The sequence below is a fragment of the Euleptes europaea genome, chromosome 1, assembly GCF_029931775.1.
Source record: "Euleptes europaea isolate rEulEur1 chromosome 1, rEulEur1.hap1, whole genome shotgun sequence".
Taxonomy (NCBI): Eukaryota; Metazoa; Chordata; class Lepidosauria; order Squamata; family Sphaerodactylidae; genus Euleptes; species Euleptes europaea.
Genome location: NC_079312.1, coordinates 65834980 through 65849207, shown reverse-complemented (window position 1 = coordinate 65849207; position 14228 = coordinate 65834980). Strand labels below are relative to the sequence as shown.

The following is a 14228-nucleotide window of genomic DNA, read 5'->3' as shown; positions in this document are numbered from 1 at the left end:
AATAACTCCTTACACTCTCTGTGAGATATGGTTTCCTAAATAAAGTAAAAGGTTAAATAAATGCCAGACAGACTCACCCATTTTAAAATGTTCTTTAATCCTGAAATGGTAGGTAGAGTGTTGTATGGCGATCTGGGAAACCCAGGTTCAACTCCCCGCTGTGCCATGAAAGCTTGCTGGATGACCTTGGGCCAGTCACACACTCTCAGCCTAACCTACCTCACAGAGTTGCTGTGAGCATAAAATGGAGAAGGGAAGAATGTTGTAAACCACTTACAGTGCATTCCTAAAGAGAGTTACTCCAGTCTAAACCCAGTAATTTCAATGGGCTTAGACTGGAGTAACTCTCCTTAGGAATTCACTGTTAGGGTCTCCATTGGGGAGAAAAGTGGACTATAAGTAAACAAATAGAAATAAATTAATATCTACACCAAAAAATGGGGATTATGTCTTGTTTGTTAATATCTTACATAACAGAATGCAAAACTGAGAATACTGCAAGATTAGGTGATTACTAGAGTTTGCAAGAAATCACTGGTGAGTGTTTGGGATTAGTGGGAGACTGTAGAACTCTACAGCTAGATGCAGGCCTATAGCTAGAATTCTTATGGCAGTATTAAATTAAAGTGGATAGCAAGGTTTATTTATTTCTTTACAAAATTTATATCCCGCCTTTCTGCCCTTACAAAGGCTATCAAGACAGCTAACAAGTGAAAATATATATAATAAAATTACAAAACCATTAAAATAACCTCCTCCCAAACACACATAATTAAAACAACTATAAAAACAGCTTAGAAACAGAGCTAAAATACATATAAAACAATTAAAATAGACACAAATCATAAAACACTGGTTAGGAAGGAGGGATCACTGAGGTAATGCCAAACGAAACAAAAATGTCTATCTGCTGGATGAAGACAGCAACAGACGGGGACCAATAAATCTCCCTAGGGAGAAAGTTCCAGAACTTTGGTGCCATCATCTAGAAGGCCCTCTCCCAAGTTGCCACCTGCCTAATGTCAGAAGGTGGAGGCACCTGAAACCGGGCCTCCGAAGATGACTGTAACTGTCGGGCAGGTTCACAAAAGATTAAGCAGTCCATCATGTATGTTGCTCCCAAGCCATTTAGGGCTTTGAAGGTCAAGACTAGCACCTTGAATTGTGCCCAGAAACAAATTGGAAGCCAGTGTAGGTCTGCCAAGACTAGAGTTATATGGGCCCTACGACCCACTGCAGTCAACATCTGGGCTGCAGCATTCTGTACTAGGGCTGTCGATTCAGTTCATCCCGAACCGAAAAACAGCCGAATTTCCAATTTGGCGGTTTTCGGTTCAGATAGAGCCGAATTAAAAAATAGGCGGGGAAACAAGGACCCAAATTCGGCTAGTTTGGGCGAATGCCGAATAAATTCAGCAAATTCAGGGGCTCCGAATCAGCAGCATAACTGTTACTTAGTAAGCAACTAGCAGCATTCTCCCTCGGCCAATGGTGGCCAAGCCGGGTCTTCTTCTGGCCAATCAGTCGCGGTTGAGTGCGTGGAGCCCAGCTGCTGTGCGGCCGGGGAGAGAGAGTGTCTGTTTGTGTGAGAGAGATCCCCGTGGGGGGTGCGTGTGCACATTTGCACCTTTCCACGGCTCTGGGGGGGGGCTTGTTTGGAGGTGGAGGTAACTCGGGGGGCCCTGACGCAATCTTCACAAAAATTGGGGGTTCTTGTAAGAAGGGTCCCCTCAAGCTACACTGATAGTGTGGGACCTCTACCTCCAAAAATGCCCACCCGGAGCCGTGGAAAGCCGCGAATGTGTTTTTAATGGCTTTATTCCAATGGGCAGATGGGGGGACCCCCTTCTGGGCCCCATAACTTGGGGGCCCCTGACCCAACCTTCCCAAAACATGGGGGTTCTTGCAAGAAGGGTCCCCTCAAGCTACACTGAAAGTTTGGGACCTCTACCTCCAAACATGCCCCCTGAAGCCACGGAAAGGTGCGAATGTGTTTAAATGGCTTTATTCAGCCGAATTTTCCCCCGAACTCCGGATCTCGTGCCGAATTCCACGGATCCGAATCGGGAGAGTTTGGACTTTGGCATTTCCTGAATCAAAACGGGCCGAATTTTGCTGAATCCGAATTTTACTGATTTTTTTTCAACAGCCCTATTCTGTACCAACTAAAGTTTCCAAATATTTTTCAAGGGCAGCCCCATGTAAAGCACATTGCAGTAACCCAATCTAGATGTAACCAGGGCATGCACAACAGTGGCCAGATCTGTCCAGGAAAGGCTGCAGCTGGCTCATCAGTCAAAGCTGGTAAAAGGCACTCTTGGCCACAGCTGCCAGCTGCTTATCCAGAAGTAGGACTGCTCTTGTTCCTTCAAGAGGAGTGCAACCCCATCTGGGTCAGACCTTCCGCCTACCAGTAGCACTGTCTTGTCTGGTTTAAGCTTAAATTTATTAGTCCACATCCTTTCCAAAGCTGCCTCCAGGCACTGGTTCAGGATTTCTACAGCCTCTCTGGGGTCAGCTGGAAGTGGAAGATAGAGCTGAGACTCATGTGCATATTGGTGACAACCAAACCCAAATATCCAGATGACTTCACCCAGCAGTTTCATGTGTATGTTAAAGAGAATAGGGGACAAGACAGAACCTTGCAGGACCACATCGGCCAAAGACTAAGGGGTTAAAGAGCAGTCCCCCAGCACCCCCTTCTGAAACCTACCCTCCAGGTAGAACCACAGCAGAACAGTGATTCCCAATCCCAGTCCAGATAGGTGGTCCAGAAGGATACTATGATTGAGAAGTCCAGGAGAATCAACGGAGTTGCACTCCCTCTATCTCCTGGCACAAGTAATCCACCAGGGTGACCAAGGTTGTTTCAGTCCCATAACCAGGCCTGAAATCAGACTTGAAGGGATCTAAACAATTTGCCACATTGAGGAAGGCTTGGAGTTGTCCAGCCAGGTCCTCATCATTCCCATCAATGGACTGATATCACGATGGTAGCAATATTAGTAGGGTTTTATACTACATGGTATTTGTGAGGGTATATATTCACAGTTGTGAGGCTTTGAAGAAATGGGTTATTACTCAACATTTTAAAAAATGTGCTAAGTGTAAAATGTAGTTCAGTTGTTAGTAATAATTATTGCCTCCCCTCTCTAATTTATATGTCTAGTTATCACACCGATAGACATCTTAGAAGAAGATATATACCTGGCACACTATCAGCTATCCAAGGAAATGGGATTTGCTTCTGGGCCCTTTATTGAGTCAACCTTTTTAGCTATATTTCTCTCAAGAGACATAGCAAAGCATAAGATGCTGGTAGTGGTAAGATTCAAAACTGTTGAGAAAACTGAGGGGTGGGAAGAAAGCATTTTGTTGTTGTTTTAATTATTAATATGGGACATTCTCAAGTTATAGCTGCCTGAAAATCACTCTCTCCAACCTAGAAATTATCCATGAATATTAGGTAAATAGATGTGTGTGATTACTGAGGTTACTGTGTAGCGAGGGGGGAAGCTCTCCGCACTACTCCAGGACAAGAAAAACAGGATCAGGAAAAGTATGATTTAATCTCTTTCCATGTGCACTCCCTCCCATCATCAAATCCAGCCCAAGAGTTCCCCACCAGCCTTGTGCAAATATCATCCCTTCATAACATCCTGCTCTACATTCTCTCTTTCTCTTCTTTCCCTCTCTAGGTCCTTCTGCAACCCAGCAACCTTCCCCCTCACTCCCATCCTCTGCAACCTCCTTAAGCATAGCTTCCTTGCATCTAGTTTCAGATGTTTTCTAGCTCCCATCAACTACTGCCTACCTGTTATTCTCATCAGGGCAGCTCCTTTCCTTTGGTTCCTTTGCTTAGTCCAATAAATTATCCCCAAGCTATTTTCAGCTTCAAAAATTGGTTCCTATTAGGAGGGCTTTAAATATTTTCTTTTTACTTTTCAAAGTAATCTTGTTCTGCCAAGTACTAACCTAGATTCTTTTCATACTTTTGAGTTGGGAAATTCCTGGAGGGAGATAGAGTCTGGGGAGAGAGGGGTCCTTAATGGGTATAATGCAATAGAGTCCACCCTTCAAAGTAGCTATTTTCTGCAGGAGAACTGATCTGGAGATCAGTTATACATCTGGGAGAAGAACCCAGATTTCTCAGAGTTTTGCCACCCCCCAAAGCTTGCAAGTCATCCCACCCCGATTCTACTCTATGCTGACGATGCAGTTCTCCTGTCCCGCACAAGAATTGGTTTGAAAAGATCTTTGCAAACTTTTTCTGAGTACTGCTCTAGGGAAGGTCTTAAAATAAACCATCATAAATCTAAGATCATGATCTTCACTAAGAGGAGAAAAATGCCTCTTTTTCGCTGGGTATTAGATGGCTTTGAGGTTGACCAAGTCAAGGAGTTTGTTTACCTTGGAATTCTGTTTTCCCATAACCTAAATTGGAATGCCCATCAAAAAGCAGTGTCCAACAAAATTAAACCTGGGGTTGGTGCTATTGTCAAGTTTTTTCACACCAAAGGTGGCAAATATATTCCAGGGGCTATTCAGGTTTTTAACCTGAAAATTACCCCAATTATCCTCTTTGGTGTTGCCATCTGGATTACAGTCATCAATGAATCTATAGATCGCCCACTGCTTCAGTTTTTACGAAAACTCCTAAATGCCCCTCGATGTGTTGCTGGTGTTACTCTTCGTTCTGAGTTTGGCCAAATGTCACTTGAAGCTAGGGCGTGGTTGGCCGCCTTTAAACTACACCTTAAACTGTGCTTTAGCACTGAGGGGTTCTTAGCTTCTCTGAAGCATGACCCTTTTAAATCCTCATGGCAAAAAATCTTAGATGAGAAACTGGCGTTGTTGGGCTTCTCGCAGGATATGTTATCAGATCTTGGGAAAACTGAAGCTTTTGCCAAAATTAAAAAGCGCAATAAAGAGCTCGATTATAACAGCACTACTTTTCGTGCTCGTCGTGTCTGTTCATCCCAGTTCTTCGGAATACCCCCTCCACGTGGTCTGCCTGCCTATACATATTATCTAACAACTCCTCGTCTCTGTAGAGCTTTTTGCTTGGCTAGATTGAATGCTAACCCTTCTATGGTAATGCAGGGCAGAATTCTGAATATACCATACTCAGACAGGATCTGCCCTTGCTCTTCTGGCTCTATTGACTCATTAGCCCATGCCCTTTTGGAATGCCGCTTTTACGAGGAACTTCGATCGCACTATATTTCCCCCCTTTTAATATACAAATCCAACGCCTATGTGACTGACATAATGCCTTTTTTACTAAGTGATAGGGACCCCAAGGCTACATTGTCAGTGGCAAGATTTGTTTCAGTCCTTATATCCCTCCAACACTAGATATATGCTGCTCAAGATCAATTGATCAAGGAGCTTCTAAGGGATAAAAGGAAAGGAAAGGAAAAGCTTTGTGTGTATATTTTTTACATTTTTATTCTGCCCATCCTCCATTCAATTTAGGTCTCTGTTGAGCTTCATGGCAGAGTGGGGATTCCAGTCCAGCTTTCATAGGTTTGATCAAACACTCTAACACATTGTGCTTTTTAGCCTTAAAAATATCTTCCTTGATATGGAAAATAGTTCTTTTCTGAAATAAACTCTCTATAATAATGGCCTGACTTGGATAGCCCAGGCTAGTCTGATCTTGTCAGATCTCAGAAGCTAAGCAGGGTCAACCCTGGCAAATATTTGGATGGGAGACCTCCAAGGAATACCAGGGTCATGATGTGGAGGCAGGCAAACCACCTCTGAACATCTCTTGCCTTGAGAACCCCACCAGGGGTCGCCATAAGTCTGATGTGACTTGATGGCAAAAAAAATAAATACCGTATATACTCGCGTATAAGCCGAGTTTTTCAGCCCAAAACAAGGGCTGAAAAAGCCGAACTCGGCTTATACGCGGGTCAATACGGTAGAGGGGGGAGGGAGGAGGGGGGAGGGAGGGGGGAACTTACCACCGCCGCCTTCTACCGGCCAGGAGCGGCCTCCAGAGGCCCCCTGCAGCTGCAGGGAAGCCGCTCAGCCGCCCCCACCGCCTTCTCCCGGCCGGGAGCGGCCTCCAGAGGCCCCCTGCGGCCGCAGGGAGGCCGTTCCGCCACTCCCGCCTGGCCCGCGCCACTTCCCGCCGCCAGGAGCGGCCTGGGGGGGCCTCCTGCAACTGCAGGAAGGCCGCCCCCACCGAATCCGCCGCTTCCCGCCGCCAGGAGCCCAGTCAGGTAACCTGCGGGGGGGGAGGGGTTATAAGCCGACCCTGGGCTTATACGTGGGTACCTAATTTTTCCCCATTTTTGGGGAGAAATTAGGCACCTCAGCTTATACGCGGGTCGGCATATACACCGGTATATACGGTACTGCCAAGAAGAAACAATATTTTTTTAAAAATGAAGTGTAACATTTTAATAGCTAAAAAAGAAGCAGCCAAAAATCTATTAGGTCAGGAAATATCTCAACATTTTAAAATGTAATTCACCAATTGTCAGAGTTGCATGACCTTAGTTACTAATTTGGAATGTTCATGTTCAACTTTGCACAAGAGCACCTTAGTTACATTTACCTTCAAAGTAATTTCCATGTTCACCAAGGGCAGATATGGATTTTCACACAGCTTGAAAATGGAATTATTTTAGTCCACTGAAACTTAGTTCGATCTTCTCACTCAAATGTTATGAGTCAATTAGTGCAATACACAGAATGTGCATTGCTTTGCCATGCATTTAATTGATATGTAACTAACAAAAGAGTAAATTCTTTTGGAAACTGAGGAAATATTACTCTGATAGACAAATCTGAAATATCTTGTAATAGAATGAAAACGCTAAAGAAGATAAATCAAAGCTCCAGATTCCAAAGACTAGAGAAATTCAGGCCCAGTTGCAAATTTTGTATCCTTATGGTAAAATGTAGGTTAGATTATATCAAGATAATGTCTTGAAAGGCAAAGAGAAAGGGCATGAAAATTTCAGTTACTAATAATAATTAGGACACATGTTAAAGCCCTCAGGTTTTTATGTAATGAAATTGTACAGAATGCAGGTTGATGGCACTTTTATTTTAGTTCAAAATATGTGAATTTTACATGTCAAGTTTAACATTCCACTTGTGTTCAAATCACATAACAAAAGAGAGACAGAGACAGAGTGAGAGCAGGAGAGTTGTGAAAACGTGAAGTAGAAAATGCAGAGTGGAAATTACCAGTCAGCTATATACCATTCTGAGTATATTTGAATTTGACATAAACCAGAACCTTTACTGTATCCATGCAAGTTAGTGTCAGTTCCATACACACCAGTCAGAGAAAGAAGAGGAAGTGGAATGTACAGATGGAGTACTCTGACTGCAGAGAATAGTGATTCAGAACTTCTCTGTTATCTTGAAGATGGACTACTAGACCCAGAAGGTGGACAACAGAACTGGTGTGGAACATTATCTTCCCTGCCAAGGAGCGGAAAAAAGAGAGATAGAGGAACAGAATAATAAAGGGACATTGTTACGAGAATACAGCATTTAAAAACAATACAGCCCATTTGTAAGCAACATGTTAGTTGATTCAGGATTCCAAATTTTCAGGGAACTTGGAAACTTAATAGAATTTGAAAACAATCTCATCCTTATTCTAATATGTTTTGCAGTGTGAGTACTTTTATCTGTCTTGGAAACATGCTTTACTTATTTTGCCTTCACTTCAGAAGACTTTTATTTAATTGTTTTTAAGTACATCTATAGTAGCAGGTTTCATAAAGAATGATTTCTTACAGATATGGCTGTACTCTCTTTAAAAACTACATGAAATAACTCTGCTTACAAGAGTCTCCTGAGTTGCCAGCATCATGAATAATGCTACAAACCAGAAGTCAAACACTTTAGTAACAAAAGCAATATAGAATACCTACATCTGTAAAGCTACATTGTATTCTAGGGTGGAAGGAAAGGAAATGCTTAGCACGAAGCTTGCATGAAGTCACTTCTTTATCAGTAGTACCACCACCAGTGGCTATTTCTTTTCATTAAATAAGAATAAGGATGGAAAGGAATGTGATAAAGGATGAAAATATGATTACTCAAAGAAAATGCTACTCCTCATGTTTTTCCCCTGTGCGTCATATAATAAGAAAGTGAAATTATCAGTGTAATAGCATGAACAAATTTTACTGTACAACATGGCTATTTGAATAAAGGATACTACATGGCATGACAATAATCATATGGTAGTATGGAGTCACTAATTCACGATATAACTTGACTATTTTGTTTTATATTATATTGCAATGTATGGGTTAATTTAGAAGTGCATAATATTTGGTATGTACTGTCTGTGGGACATTTTACAGTTTTCCTTCTTTGAACAAGGAATCAACCCCCATACCTGCTACATCACAATCTGCTTTTGAAACTGTTCTGTTTTTCAAAAGTGGTTTGCCATGTAGTGTTAAATGAGAAACACAAATCCCACTGGTCATGTTCCTCTGAAGACGGTGAGTTATACGTGTAAACCAACAGTACTAGTAGTACTGTCTTTTTGTGTAGGCCAGCTCATGTATTCAGTGCAAATTTTAGCCAAGAAAGATATTTCTAAAATTTGAGTTGGTGTTTTATGTAAATAGAAACAAGAAAATAATTCTTCCAGTGATAACATTTTGGAAGCCTTCATGTGTATGGAGAGAATTAGCTTTGGTTGTCTCTTCTTTTAACCAAGGATAAACAACCAAGCTGTGTGCCTTTAAATTCCGTTACCAAGTATTCATATCCAGGAATCCTACATAAGTTCTGTTGTTGTTTTTTACCAATGCTTCTTTCATCCTGTAAACATATCATAGAAGCTTTGGAAAAGCTGACTCTATATGGGAATGCTGCAAAACAGCCACGGTGAGAAAAAAAATATGGAGGAAAGGGTGGGTGGTAAAAGCAATTAATCATGCCTGTTCAGCTTTTATAAAAGATTTTGTTAAAGATATGTTACACAAGGTTAAATTATTGCCCATCGTATCTGGTTCTTATATGCCAAAGGAAACATGTCTAAAACTCTTTCCTAGCAATTTTAAAAAGTCACAGTGATGAAATAGACACTTTTCTCCTACAGCACTAAATGTGGTCTCATGTTTCAGAGCCACATATTTCTACCATACAGTTCCTGTTCACAGAAATCCCCGAGTGTGTTCTCAGCTCTTTCTATTTACAAAATAATGACAGACAACAACATTGCTTGCCACCAGCATAAGCAGTATGGTTAACTTTTATCAATCCTTCCTTCTTGGCTTTGGAAACAGAAATTGATCAGAATTTTACAAATCATGTTTTATTAAAACCCAAAAAGTCACTAATTTCAAAGTCAGAACAATATGCTCAGAATAATGAGTTTACCTCACAGAGGTGCTGAACATACATTATGCAGGTAGGTACTGCAAGAAAATGATGGGATTTCTTTGGTACTATAACATCCTTTGCAATATCTTTTTGCTTTCACAGGCATCACTGGGGGGAAAAAGAAGAGAAAACGTCTCCAGTTTCAAATGTTTAGACTATAGTCTGCAGATAACATGTGTGGACAGAACTGGACATGATAATTCAGAAGTGTCAGTAATGTAAACAAAGAGAAATGGTTAGTATGATTATAATGGGAGATGTTATATAATTTCATGAGCATGACAAAAATAAATTAATACATACTGAAGATGAAATTATGTAGAAGAAAGCAAAGACTATAGAAAAGGGTTTTATAAGATGTGAATGTGGTTTCCATTTGTATGTTGGAATTATATGAGTAAAAATTAAAATACATTTCTATTTATGCTTCCTTATTACAATATAGAAAAGTACTTGGGTAAATTATTCATGTTTCACTTTATATCCCCTGAATGAAAAAAAAGAGCAAGTTTTGGAAAGTGGCACAAGAACTTTTTTTAAATAAATACTAAGATTGCATGGGCAATCCCCCCATTAAATGATCTAGTGCTAAATTTCCAAAGTCTTATAACAAAAAACCAAGGGAGTTTAAATAAATAAATGGGGGTGGGGTGGTGCTAGCAGAAGATATAAAAGGTTTAATATGAGAAAAGTTATGACCAACTGCTGAAATCTAATACTTAGAACTGCTTTAAGTCCCTTGAAAATAGAGCTTGTGTGTTTCTAAATGTGGACTAGATTTTGGGCAACAACCATACAGATGATTGCTGCCATAAGCATTTTCTCCGTCAAATATCAGTCTAGAAGTCCATCCCAAGCCAAAAAAAATAAACACAGAAGTAATAATGCACCCTGTGATACATACCCTCTAGCTGAGTAAATGAAACACCTATGATCCGTATTGTCAAAGCAGACCGTGCACTGTTCACTGGCCATTACACCAATAGTGTTCTTAGTTTTTACTTTTGGACCAAAATGACTGTAAACAACTAATTTTGTCCTCCAATATGGATGCAATCCCCCAATCATACATAGATAACTTCTTATGCAGGTTGTATATCAGAAGAATGGAGAGTTGCAAATGATGTGCCAATTTTTACAAAGAGTTCCAGAACTAAGGAATTACAAACCAGTCAGCCAAAAAGGCAAATTAGTAAAAAGTGTAATCAAAGATAGAATTATTAGGCACATGGAGGAACAAAGCCTGCTGAGGAAAATCAGCATGGCTTCTGCAAAGGCTTCTGCCTCACCAAACGTTTGGAGTTATCTGAGAAAGTGAACAAGCATGTAGGTAATGGTGACTCGGTAGACATTATATACTTGGACTTTCCAAAAGGCTTTAGACAAGGTACCTTATCCAAAAGGCTTTTGACAAGGTACCTTATCAAAGAGTCCTAAGTAAGCTTAACAGTCATGGGATAAGAGGACAGGTTATTTTACAGATTAAAAATTGGTTAAATGACAGGAAGCACGGAGTAGGAATACATGGACAGTTCTTGCAATCAAGGAAAGTGATAGTTAGTTACTCTATGAGGATGCTTGACTAGATGGACTACTGGTCTGATCCAGAAGGGCTCTTCTTATAACTTGGCTACCCTAGTTAAACAAAGAGCAATAAAGAATCTTTGTGGTCAGTCAAATGATTGGCTGTCTATCTACTGCAGAATCACCTGTGTAGTAATACTGAAAAGTCTGATCCACTAAGCCAAGTGCAGAAATCTAGTGGTAAATTATGGTCAGCTGGGTGCTTCTTTTTGCAGTGCAGAAAAGCAGCAAAATCAGTAAGTTTACTACGTCTTTAGTGGACTGTCCTATATGGCAGGACAACTGTATTTGGCTTGTAGGCCTGCTCTACAGCAAAGACCATGATTCACAAAAAATGAATAGCTTGGCCATGCTGAATTAACTCTATTGTGGGAACATACAAGTGGTTAACAAATTCACTGTGCTGAAGAAAGTCAAACAATGACAAACAGAAGAGGAAAATGCTGAAAATATGGAAGACAAATATGCAACATAATCATGGAGGCAACATACATATAATTAAAGCAACACACTATGCATTTGCATTTACAGATTTAGGATTCACTGCTGATTTTATACACTTTACTAGTACCATGCGAGCAAGAAGATTTTTCAGCATCATACTAATTATATTTGCACAAATGTTATTCATGAGCTGGCAAATGATCACTATCTAAATCATCAGTAAAATCAATTAAGAAAGAACTAATTAGATATCAAGTGTACACATAATTTCCATATCAGAAATATGTTGGCTGGCAGTCTGTGGTGAACTATTGATATATCTTACCTTCATCTGGATTTTTTGATAATAAGGAGCTTGGGAGAAGGACACTATAGTACCAGGAATTCTTTTCCCTTTGACTATTTCTCTTGTCTTGCAATTAGCCAAGTAATGACAGCCCAAGATATTTTCTTGCCTAAGGCAGTGTCAGCAGTAACCCCACCCTCTGCCCCAACAATGCCCCCTCACCCAGGAGCCAGAGGAGAGAATCTTCTTCACTCATCCAACCTTTTTTAAAAACAGTGTAGCAATCCATGCACAATAGGGTTTACCAAACTCCCAGAAGATGTCTTCCTTCTATGAGCAATTGGCCATCCTTTTAACTACTCTGGCAACAGGCAACAAAAAATAGCGACCAAACTTCTGCAATAAGAAGAAATCTCTTCAGAAATCAGAAAGTAGTTGCACATCTGGCACGGTTTTTTTTAAAAGTCTGGGAGAAATAAACAAAGGTATCTCCTTTGCCTCCAGAATGGATATGGGGGTGGATGGCCACTGGCAGGTGGGACAGAAGATTGCTGACTTTCAAAATCCACCAACTGAGGAGACTGCCTTAAGTGACCCTAACAGTGTGATCCTAAGGCGAGTTACTCCAGTTTAAGCCCATTTATTTCAATGGGCTTAGACTGGAGGAACCTTACATAGGATTTTGCTGTAAGAGCTGGCATTTGTGCACTAGATGTAAAAAGAAAGAAAGAAAATGAATGGGCTTAGAATTGAGTAACTCTCCTTAGGATTGCACTGTTAGTCTACTGTTGAAAATAGTTCTTTCGCAGGACATTGAATGTATGCTAGTTTCTAAAATAATTTTTTTTCTAACCAACTTAGTACCCTGTCTCAGGGTGCCTGGCTGTAGTTCCTGCCCTTTATCAGAAATCATCAAATGGAGGATGCATGTGGCTTGAGCAGTGAAAAACAAGCACTTGCATCATATAGTTGGGGGAAAAAAACAACCTTCCTGCTGTTACAGGAGCCCCCTGAACTGATTTGAAAACAACAGCAGTTAAGGACCCAGTGTGATTCTAGCCGATTATTCACTTTCATTTACACTCCCCTTTTGTTCTCTGCACCAGTATTAATAATTATATTGCTATAACAAGTCACACAGATGTGCTTGTATTCAAGATGTGCTTGTAAACAAGTTGTACAGACCTCAATATCATATATGTTGCCTAAGCACATGAGAGAACATGCACCATGCAAGCATCCCACTGAGTACAACTGTTTACATCATGAATATGAATGCTGGGGAGCCCAGAGGTACTATTCTGCCTCTCTGTGGAAATCCTGCAAAGAGCTAGTACTATGTTTAAATTTAATTACACAGAGTTTAAAACTTCATTCTGTATTTTTTGTAGCATTTTTTTTTCATGGAGAGCTACAAAAAAATCAGACTTTTCCATGAAAGGAATAAGTGTCTGGACCATATCTACTCTTACCTGTACTCTGACTGTGTGGCAGGGACAGCTAGCTGGGTATGGTACAATGGAGCTGGACAGCAAAACTGGTGCAGAGTATTTATAGACCTACGACACAAGGAAAAACAAAGTCAACACACCAAGTGTCTAGTAAGGGGCTTTCTAATGGAAAGGTAGATGCTAATAGTTATATCTAAAATGTCAGGAAGTTTGTTTCTATTTTTTTTTCAAACTGCCAGTTCCAATTCACAGAAAACAAAGGGGAGTAAGTCCTCGCATAGTTTATGCATACATCAGAAATGAGTTTGATGAGTAATTGCAATGATGAGTAAAAATTTTGTCAGGGAAAAAAATCCTAAAAACAAGCCATTTTTAAAATTGATTTCTTTGCTATGTTACAGGGAACTATAGTAGCAAAGATAAAATTTAAAGGTGTAGAAATGTGAAACGTTTGAAAATGTTGATTACTCTGCACCAGTCTAGCTGTGTATGTTTGCGTTTTAGCTACTCCAAAATGCACCGTGTTTTCAGGAACAAAAATAGTAGAATGCATGAACATATATGCTTAATAACCTACACTTTAATCATTACTTCTTTGATTATAAATTAATTCCCTTGAGGAAGAAAAGCTACAGATTAAAATATGGATGTATGTTCAATAAACCATCTTGGATGTATATTCAATAAACATCTTGATTCTTGGATGTTATTTCTGAATACACCTTTACAAGTAAATGGGGAGACCAAAATAAAAATAATCACAATGCATCAGCAAAGTAACACAAAGCAACAGAAAAAAAGAAAATGTAAAATGCACATTGTGCTTTGTATTTGACATTTCTCTGGGGAAACAGTAAACATGGTTTAGTACTGAAAATACTGTGTGACGATATCAAAAAATCAAATTTCCTGACTTTGATAGCAATAATTAAAATCCAAGCCAATGATCTGATAAAAGTGGCAGTCACTAGTTGTGATCTGTTTTGTAAAATAAAACATGGAAGTATTCATGAATGAATATATATATAGAGAGAATATATATATTCTATTTTGTCCTCTTTATTTCTTTTGCTTCCAACATTTCC

The 14228-nt window shown here is 40.0% G+C and overlaps 1 protein-coding gene across 3 annotated transcripts in view; it reads right to left on the bottom strand.

The window, feature by feature from the left end:
- The window catches only part of IQSEC1 (IQ motif and Sec7 domain ArfGEF 1), a 414894-nt gene that overhangs the window by 219942 nt on the left and 180724 nt on the right, over positions 1-14228 (bottom strand). The window contains exon 2 of one of the 3 annotated variants that reach the window (XM_056861569.1): positions 13165-13251. The exons of the other annotated variants lie outside the window; for them this stretch is intronic. The gene's annotated coding sequence lies outside the window, so the exon portion shown is untranslated. The remainder of the gene's footprint in view (positions 1-13164; positions 13252-14228) is intronic. 3 annotated transcript variants of the gene reach the window in all.